Source organism: Poecilia reticulata, linkage group LG5 (assembly GCF_000633615.1).
Source record: "Poecilia reticulata strain Guanapo linkage group LG5, Guppy_female_1.0+MT, whole genome shotgun sequence".
Lineage (NCBI taxonomy): Eukaryota > Metazoa > Chordata > Actinopteri > Cyprinodontiformes > Poeciliidae > Poecilia > Poecilia reticulata.
Genome location: NC_024335.1, coordinates 4,551,380 through 4,561,883, shown reverse-complemented (window position 1 = coordinate 4,561,883; position 10,504 = coordinate 4,551,380).

Below are 10,504 nucleotides of genomic sequence, written 5' to 3'. Positions count from 1 at the left end.
AAAAATCCCTTTACCGAAATCAAACAAGTTTTTTCTAAAGGAGATAGAAACTGTTTCAAAAATGCTGTTTGAGGTAAATCCAAAAGGACATCATGGGGTTATTTTTACAAGAAAAGTAGAGTACAGCTTCTCTGGAAGAAGCACACAAAAAAAAAAAATGCTGAGGAAGGGGAAAAAAATCTGTCTGGAAATTTATGCACCACATATTTCCTCCAAGCTGATAAGGACTGAGTGTTTCGTCAAAAACATGAAGGATTTAAATCTCCAGTTATTCCTTCCTTCATTTTCTTACCGGACCTCGATAAAGCGCCTGTTGAGGAATTGGTATGGGCCTAGGTCTCGCTTCTGTCACAATAAATGTCCAAGTTGAGACAAAATAAAATTTGAATATGAATTTTATTAACATTAAAAATTCCCCTTTTTACATTTTTATAAATACTGTTAATTTTCCACAAGTCAATCTGTGTTTAGGAATCAGTGCAGGTTTGACCAGTTTAAACGACGCTGTTTTTTTCAAACTTGTCTCAAATAAAGACATGTCTCAATAATACAAAAAAGCATTGAAAATGTGCTTTTTGTAAAATAAACTTCACACTGACCCCCTACTCATTGACTTGAAACTCAGTAAGGACGCTGGTGACAGATAATTCATTTTTTCCATGTCCTTTTGTTGCCACATTCCAAAAAAGGCCCAGTGAGCCATATTATAACAAACCCCACCACTGCCTGCACTTTTAAAATGAGGTCAGACAAAATTCTTAGTTTTTAAATGAAAACTTTTAGGCTACAATACTTTTAGTTTTGTTAGTGATGTTACTGTGACTATGCACCAACTAGGGTTCTGCTCTCTGTCTGGATCGCTCATACAATAACAGATTACATTTCTGGAAGATTTATTGTAAAAAAAAAACCCTCACTGTTTTAAACTAACCATTTGTCAAACCTATTTTAATAACTATTAACCAAATAAAGTTTCGATAATATTTTTCATGAGCAAACTGTTTTGATGCCTTGCCCTGCCTGCACTAACATTGTTAGTCAGATCAAAGGAAAAGCCCACTCTGATTTATGCAATCTCCTCCAATTAGAATGCAATCCTTCAACCATAAACAGATTCGCAAGATATTTTTAGTTCCTGGTGTGCTGCCTTTTGCTGAGTCTTCCACCCACAAAGCGGGGGGTCATTTCAAAACTAAACAAATGTAATCACTTTTTCCAGTTGTGCCCTATAGACCTATACAAACAAATCTGGACACTGAACAGCACCCCAAAGTCTCTCAGCTAATCAGAACCACGCTGCAATGGAAGAGATTGTTGTCCCCTAGAGGATTTGCTATCGTCATAGTTAAAATGCAGAACAAAAGTTTAAATCTGGGGATTAAAGACTTGATTATTTAACATGTAAACAAACTGCCATCCCCTCTTCGGGGCTCTAATAGCATAAAGGGGTGAAATTAACATGGAAAAATGTACTGAGAAATGCTGGTTTATTTTCCATTCCTCCATGACTTCCCTAATCCCTAAATTGAAGCCACTGTACCACAGAAGCTTGCAGAAGTATTCATATAACTTACTTTTTTTATTTTTTTTATTTTCTCATAACCTCAAGCTGTTATGTATTTTACAGCAAATGGAAGGAAAAGGGAAAAATGATTTTAGAAATAAAAATCCAAAAATTGTGAGGTGCTACAGTACCCAAACCAGTCACCTAAGCAGTAAATATCAGTGGTGGAGAAAGTACTCAAAAAATGTACTTAAGTAAAAGTACAAATACACAGACAAAAATGTACTCAAGTAAAAGTAAAACTACCACATTAACATTTGTACATAAGTAAAAGTAAAAAAGTACTGGCTTTTAAAAATACTTAAGTATTAAAAGTAAAAGTACTTGCTGAACGCATAACCTAATCCCTAATATCATTAAGTGTGCCGATAGTATTTAATTTTAATACATCAGAAATGTGCCATTTTAATGAACAATGCCACAGATAAAGCATGTTTTTATTGTGTTTACTCTGTAACATAGTTTAGATTTAGATATGTGATTCTATGCATCATAACTTCAGGGATGGAAACATCTTGTSTCCTGTCCTAATATAGCATGAACTTCACTTTTTTTTGCCACTAGTGGCATTTATTTTTAAAGAAATCCAACAGAAAGGGGATGGAAAGAAGGTGGGGGGAGGGGGTGCAGGCAACCAAGGAGCCAGTAGCAGAGTTGTAGTCAAGACCACCTACCCGAGACCAAATCAGCACCCCGTGCTACGTGACACAAAAAAATTTAATTTTACCTATCAAAATTACTTCTCAAATTGATCTGAAAGATCCACATTCCCATTAAACACCTAGATATTAAACACTTAGAGCTGAAATAAATTTAATCAGTAAAGATCCATCCAGAAGAATCGGATCGTTCCTGAATATCACTATATTGCACTTTGGTACCAGTGTTGTCCCATATATGTGACACCTCAGTCAACACCTCCACTCAATAATTCAGCGCATGAGTGACAACTTTTTTTCATCGCAAATGCAACATATGTGTCAGATCTTACCTTTCTTTAAGCTTTCCTTTGGAGTGACAATAAAAGTTGGACGAAGTCCCCACCGTCTGTGAAAGCGAAGCGCTGCTGMTTTTACATGTCGCCATATCAATTTATGCAGCGCTATTATATTACTGTCGATTAGACAGACATATTCTCTCGCTCAGAGGAAACCACTGCGCATGTCTGGAGCTGCGCGTGCGAGTAAAGGGGGAGCGGATGGGTGACAACAGATACGTAAGTCACGTTATTGCTTGGATTTTACGGCGCCACCTTAAGACCCTGAACTTCACATTTCAACGGAAAAAAGAGCAACGCGACTTGGATGTAAAAAAAAAAAAGACTTGGCTGTAGCGAGTAACGCGACAGTTTTGTAGAAATGTAGTGAAGTAGAAAGTACAGATACTTACTGTAAAATGTAGTGGAGTAAAAGTAGAAAGTCCCCATTATTAAATCTACTTAAGTAAAGTACAGATACACRAAAATTGTACTTAAGTACAGTAACGAAGTACTTGTAAGTACAAGTACTTACTTGTTTGGCGAAGGCCTCAGATTGGCCTCAATTTTGTTAGTTTAGTGAATCAACATAGTGAAATTCAAGGAATACAGCAGGAAGGTCAGGGATAAAGATGCAGAGAAGTTTAAATCAAAATTAGATTATACAACAGTATCTTAAGCTTCAGCTATATCATCACAAAACAGAAACAGTGTGGTACAACTTCAACTGTAGCAAAACATGACTGTCCGCCTAACTAACAGGGGATACGTATTGAACAGAGAGCCACTGCATCTCTGTAGGAGCTGCAGGGAGCCACAGCTCAGGTGGGAAAATGGGAAAAGTATTAAGACGTCCACTCCACAAATCTGGCCTTTATGTAAAAATGAATAGAATCGTTGAAAGCTTTAAGAAGTACAGTTGAATGTTTGCTACAAGACATTTTCCTTCCATAGGAAAATCACATAAAATTCCAGTGAAACACATCAAAGTTTGTGGCTCTGTGACCAAATCTGGAAAAGTTTCCGAAGCCATTAGTACTTTTGCCATTTGCAGTGTTTTCCAGAAGGCCTAGTTCAGATTATTTGGATTACTCTGATTAAGTCAGACATGATCAGAGGACAGCACCTGCAGCCGTCTCACACTGCAACGAGTGCCGTGTGCTTAGTTTCACTGGAGGACGGTTTACTCGATGACTGCATGTGTTTGACGGTTCAGAGGAGGAACAAAGAAGAAGACTACAAAGTTTCTGCCTCCAAATCCTGGTACCAGATTGTAAATATTTACACAGGGGTTGGTCGTGTTTGCAAGGATTCCCTCTTGCGTGCTTATTTTAGCTTTGATGCATTTGTTTTTTATTATTTTCGATTTTCCGTAAATTGGATCAAAACTTTGCGTTACGTTTTCTTGTTGACCTGTTGGGAGCCTGACATGATCTGAATTTCCTGCCATGAACACCAAAGCTGGAAAATAACTTGGTGTATGTTATTGTAGCAGATGCATGAAAATATTTGGACGTGCCTTTTATTTATTTATTTTTCTTTGAACCTCAATGTGAGAAGAACCATGAATTATTTTAATCTACAGGGAAATATAAACTTTTCCAAAGAAGAAAAAAAAATCCTCAGATATTGTGGTTGTACAGTTAATGTAAAAAATACATTAAGGTTCAGGGGCTGAGATTAACAGCAGCTGTAATTCACATGTCATCAGGTTTTCCATAGTGGTTGTTAAAATAAGTGAATTTACCTGCTGGGTGTATTAAGTTAATCGAACGAAACCGTGACAAAGAGGTCAGCTGTCTTGATTAGTTTTGGAAAGACTGCGTTCACATATAACATAAAGACAAATAACCACGTACTCACATTATAGAGCCTCAAATAAATCAAACATTCATGTTTTTGGGAGAAAGCAAGAGTAGAAAACACCCTGATTCAAGAGGAGAACATCCATACTTCCCCCAAAAAAATATGTGTTGTACTTCAATAAAGTTGTATTATTTATTGACACCATAACAGACAGATTACCATTAAAACCATTTCATGTCCAGAAGAACTTCTATCATGGTGACTAAAATATATATATTGGAAGGTTTTCTGTAAAACTATTGTGTTTGCAAATAAAAACATAACTCTCAGAAAGAGAGATGGAAGAAATGGAAAACGATATTTAAACACCAGATCTTGTGAACAAATCAGAAGCATCACTATGAAGTAACCTGTAGGTTTTTGTCTGATGCATTTGATTAAAACAAGTCTGTTTTTCTATCAGTGAAGTTACTCACAGTGGGTATTCACAAATTTTACTGAAATAAGAGTAACAACACTTATCAGTAAATGTGCTTAAACCTACTCCAGAAAGCATTTTTTGTCCGAAAAGTTACTTAAGTAATTGTAACTAGTTACTATCTGCAATTACAGTGCCCTTATGTTATGGCTAACATTCAGATTTCAAGAAAAGCAGCTTGTATGATAAGCTCAGTACACTCACATTTCCACCAGATGTTTGCTAATTGCTGCTGCTAGTCTGGAGGAGCTGAGCAGAGATGCTCTGTGAGGAGACAGTTGGTTGGAGACTGCAGCTCCAAGAAGGTTAAAGGTCAGTGGCTTTTGGACCACCTTTTATAAATGCTAACCTATTGAAAAGGGGCATTATGTAATAATAGCGTTTGTCCATGTGGGAGCCTCTTAGATTTTCATACTATAGCCTTTTGATTGTTCACCTGCTTTGCCACGTGTTCCAGATCCATCGTTTGCCTCCATTATAAAGAACCGCTGACAGCCGCTTCACCTGTCAACGTTTTATCTGATTGTTTTTATTGCTTTTTCATTTGAAGATTCAGCGCCCTAAGCAGTTAATTCACGCTGATGTTTTCACAGTTTAACTTTTAATAAGGTCAGGAATGCAGAATCTCCTGATCTCTAAACAAGTCCAATCCGTCCATCCTTGGCTTCTCTCACCCATGAGACCGTTGCGTCCTGATGGCACCGTCCTCTGTGACTGCCTACCGCTGTTCCACAGGAAGAGCAGAGGCTAAGCAAACAAATAATCCCCTGATTCACTGTTTCATATGTGACGCACTGCTCCTCAAATGTGGGAAAGCCACGCAACATCTGTATCTCATATCGCACGCAGAAAGTTGATATCCATGAAATTGATACAAGGGAAGCACTCAGCAGTTTAATTTAGCAAAGACTCAAACGACTCGTAGGGTTTATGAAACTCTATCCATGTCAAATCACAATCTTTGGTGACAATAAACTATTTTGTGAGCTGCGTCCTGGAGAACTCATTTTAATAAATAGGAGGTATTATAGAGAAAACAGGGTAATGATAGTGATAAATACCTGATAAATATTGTTTCAGCTAGGATCCACTGTGCTCTCCCATGTCTTGTACATCTTCACACCTTCTGTTTCTGTATTCTTCTGTTGTGTTATGAAATGAAAGAGAACATATTAATAACGCCTCATTATGTTGACATTACTCTTCGGATTTACCAGTTTTTCTTCAAAACATCAATCAATAAATCCAGCTTTACTTGTACAGCACTTTCATACAAATGAGAGAAATAAAAAAGCCTTTTCCAGAGGTCAAAAACAGACATACAGATGCTTAAAAGCACACTCCAAATGATAACACTGAGTAGATTTTAGAAAATATCAATTAGATAAGGTGTGTTTCATCTTTTATATCTTCAATCAACAAATAAATACCAGAAGGCAGACTAAAAATATGTTGAATAATAACTTTAAAAAATAGGTAGTCAATTATAGACAGGACCTTTATTAAGCCTGAGATACTGGAAACATGGCTTGTGCTGAGCATTATAACAGTCACTGCTTATTTCAGTTGTTCCTGTCTTATCTCTCAGGAAGTCGTTTTTCATTTTGCTTTCTGCTGTATTTTGCCTGGAATCTTTTGATAGTTTCCAGGATGACCAGCACAGCTCACTTTAAATTGAAGATCAAATCTTTTTTTTTCTCAAAGGTGTTTCTTATTTCCTCATTTTACGAAACTGAAGTATACATTTGGGAGAATTTAACCTGCAGCTGATTCAAATGTGCACACTTGGACAACAAACAGAGAAAATATGATCCAAACTGTGGGAAACACCACAATGTATAGACATGCCGCAGCCTCACTTTTATAAATCATAAAAATGCTGATTCGTCATAATAACAATTTCTGAATATGGTCTTTAATTTGATCAGAAAGCATGTTAAACTAATCGCAAATATGCACCATGCATTGCATTGCAGACTTTTTATCACATTACAGCTATAAGTTAATATGTTAATGTTAGTTTAATTGTATGTCATAAACCAAAGATGACTGTCCAAAGGAAAACTATCACTCTGAACACAGTATCCCCATGGAGAAACATGCAGTCAGGAAAGTTGGTCAGCTTTGAAGATGAATGGAGGTAAAGACAAGGAAACACTGACAACTTCTTCAGAGAAACATTAAATTGTCCTTCTGATCTGATTTCATGAATACTTAAAATACTTACAAGATATTTCTTTAAAAATATAAATGTTCCTTTCTGTTCACCACAAGTGGCTTTCTTCATATCGGCCTGCTGCCTTTCATCAGGTCAGGTGGCATGCACTGATTCCATCTGAGTTTTTGGTTATGGAAAGCAGCTGTATGTTGGAGGTTGTCAGGAGAGCGGAAAGTGAACTGGACGAGAGAAAGAATTTGAAAAAAAAAAAAAGCACAATAATAATAACTTTATTAATCTAAAGGTGAGCATTTTCCTGGCACACTCCTCAGTCCAATATCAAATCATGGCCAACATTTCTTGCCGTGCCCATAACTTTTCAAAGTCTTCAGACAAGAAACAGCTTGAAAATAAAGTTTTTTGGGTTTAGAGCCTGCAGGAAGATTTCTTTCTTTCAATCCAAATATATCCCTCGTTCTGCAGGAGAGAAATGGCCTGCGTTTTTCCTTAAGCACATTTGTTCCACTGCTGATGTGTCCTGAGACTGGAGTCTCACTGAATGAGAAACTAATCACCTTGACACGCAAAGGTTACTCTGGCACGTTGATCAGCGCCTCCAGTCATCATGTACCTGAAAATGTTAACCCAGTCATAACAATGGACAGACGCCATGTTTATTTAACAGAAAAACTTACCATGTTTGTCAGGCACCTCAGCACCTCCAGGCTGTAGCAGATAAAATCAAGCAAAAACCTGAACGAAGGAAAGCAGGAATCATCCTGCCATGGTCTGCTGATTGGAAACAGACACCTCTCCCACTGCAGGGGTAAGAAAAGCCAGAGGCAGGACTGATTCTACCGGTTTCAATTTATGCTCTTTCTGCTGACTCTTTTTGTTTTAGTATCTTTAGCTCGTTTCAGTCAGATTATCTGAAAATGTGCTGGATTTGGCTTCCCACTTAACTTTGTCAAACTACGTGAGCTGTGCAAATAAAGTCGGCACTTTTGATTTAGAATCAAATATTTTTCTGTTAATCTCGCCACTTCTTTCTCTTTTGATGTTTGGTGTTTTTAAGTACATTGTGCCTCTTGTAATTTGTCTGGGTTCGTTCAAGCAAAATGTTCCCTGATGTAAAAGTCCACTTGCAACACATTCACCTGATTTCACATTTTGCAACCAGAAAAAAACATCAACTTTGTGGCTCTCAACATCAAAGCAGGATGGGCTTTGAGAATCATGAAGGTATTTTAACTTTTACCAGCATAGGCTGCTGCAATAACTTCAGATGAAAACCAGCATTTCATCCAGCGATGCGCTATACCGCTTTGCTCCCTTGTGAGTTAAAGACATGAGAGATAACAGGGCAAATATACGCAGTACTTGTTCCCCTAGTTTCTTTTGTAAAAGTTGGCTTCAAATTTTCAAAAGTGTTAAAATTCTTGCTTAAATATCACACATTGTACTGTGCCTGAATGGACGGACATTTATATTGCTTATCTTGTTGGGTCTAATTTGAATTCTGTGTCTCAACCTCAACAAGAATACTAATGCTGTCAATTTAACTGCAAAGGATAATAATCCCTCTTTGCTTAAACATTCTTTTGGATTTTTTTTTTATTATATTGCAGCATTATCTTTCTCGTTTCTCTATGGGATTGTGGTTTCATTAAGATTTATTCCTCCTCGTTAACTCCTACACACTGACTCGACAGCGAAAACCACGTCAGTGATCTGAACAGAGTCTGATAAAGCCAACTGAGCTGACCCATCACTAGAGATTTGGTTTTTCAGCTGGGAACAGTCCGTGTAGTTTCTCGGTTTAAAAGAGAAGAATAAAGTGGTGACTCGATTGTATCGGAAACTAGAACAAAGAGAAAGAGACAGCCTGCTGGGACTGGTGAGGGCCAACTGAGGTTAGGTTTGGAAATTAGTTGTTAGGGCCGAGGGAAGTAGTCTGTCACAATGCCTGAAACAATTTGACATCTACAAAAATAAAAGCTGTGTGAGAACAACAAGCTCTCTGGCTACAATTTTACTTTGCAAATGACTAAGTGCAAAATGTGTTGTACATATTCTGGATATTTCGAAAAGTGTTCCATTATCACTGACATTTGTTTAGTTGTGCATAAAAGTGACTATGTGCCATATAAACTATTTGCTAAATTAGAGTATCACAGAAAAGTACATTTATTTCAGTACATCAGTTAACTAAGTGAAGTAAATGAAATATTTTAATCACACACAGACTGATGTTTCTTTTAATTCTGATAAATATTATGATTTTTTGCTTATAGCCAATGAAAACACATTTTGGATTAGAATATTACATCAGACCAATATAGAAACATGAGTTTTAATACATTTCAAGTCAATTAAAAATAAATATAGAAATGTGGGCCTAAAAAACATAACTGTTTATAAATATGGTGAATGCATTTCTTTCTGCAAAATATAGAGAAAGGAGTAGTTAAAGTAAGAAGCATAACGTATTAAATGCCTGTATTTGTATACCTCACCACAATAAAAATGGGATAGATCATGAATGGTCTATGCAAGGTTTTGAAGAGGTATTGTGGGGCCCATAAGGGAAGCAGTCCTCTCCGTATTGTGCAAAATGTCATTTCAAGTATGCACGAACCATTAGTGATGAGATTATGGTGATTGATAACTTTGATGGCAGCATTTATGGATCCTGGATGCTGTGTGAAGAAATGTGGTAGCAGCAGTACTGTCTTAATGAGATGATGCCACCAAATGGGGCCTTAGTCGTGTATTCTGAGAGAATTTGGAGAGGTTGTGGTTTGTGTTTGAGCCTGATTGCTTTAAATTGTAGATTTATGTATAGTACTGTATAAGAGTGTCTAATATAACAATGATGACAACAATTGAAGTGGAGGAGGAAAACGTGCAGAAATCTCCGCTTTACAAAAACACAACTCTTACATGCTTTAAGATTTTAAAGAAAACCAGAGAAAATGCTAAATATAATCAAACTATTTGCAACCTGCTTTCATATATATTAATCTCAGGCTGTGTATCTAAGACCAAGCTATATCAGAGCATGTTACACTATAGCTGCAAGCTGAGTTCTGATAAGGATCCTGCCAGTTAATTGCATAAAAAGATTGCCAGAAAAAGCAATATTGAAAGGTAAATTGATACTTTTAATGGACCCCAATCAATCAAGTGAGCAGCAAGAAAATTTACAAATTACATGCATCAGCAGCAAACAAATGCTTCCTTAGAGCTAATCTACCACAAACAGAGAGATTCCGTTTATAATGGGAGCTATTAGTCTGCAAGCAACCTTGACAAATTATTTGTGTAAACAATTTGGGTTCCTTTTTTTTTGTTCTTGTGCAAGGAGATCATTAATCTCAATATCTATTGTGACCCAAAACCTGCTTTCAATGAGTATTAGAGCTGAGTTGTTTGAGGATACCCAACAAAAATAAAGTAACACTTCTAGTTATTGTTTTAATATTTTAAGATGACATTTTATATATTATATATATATATATA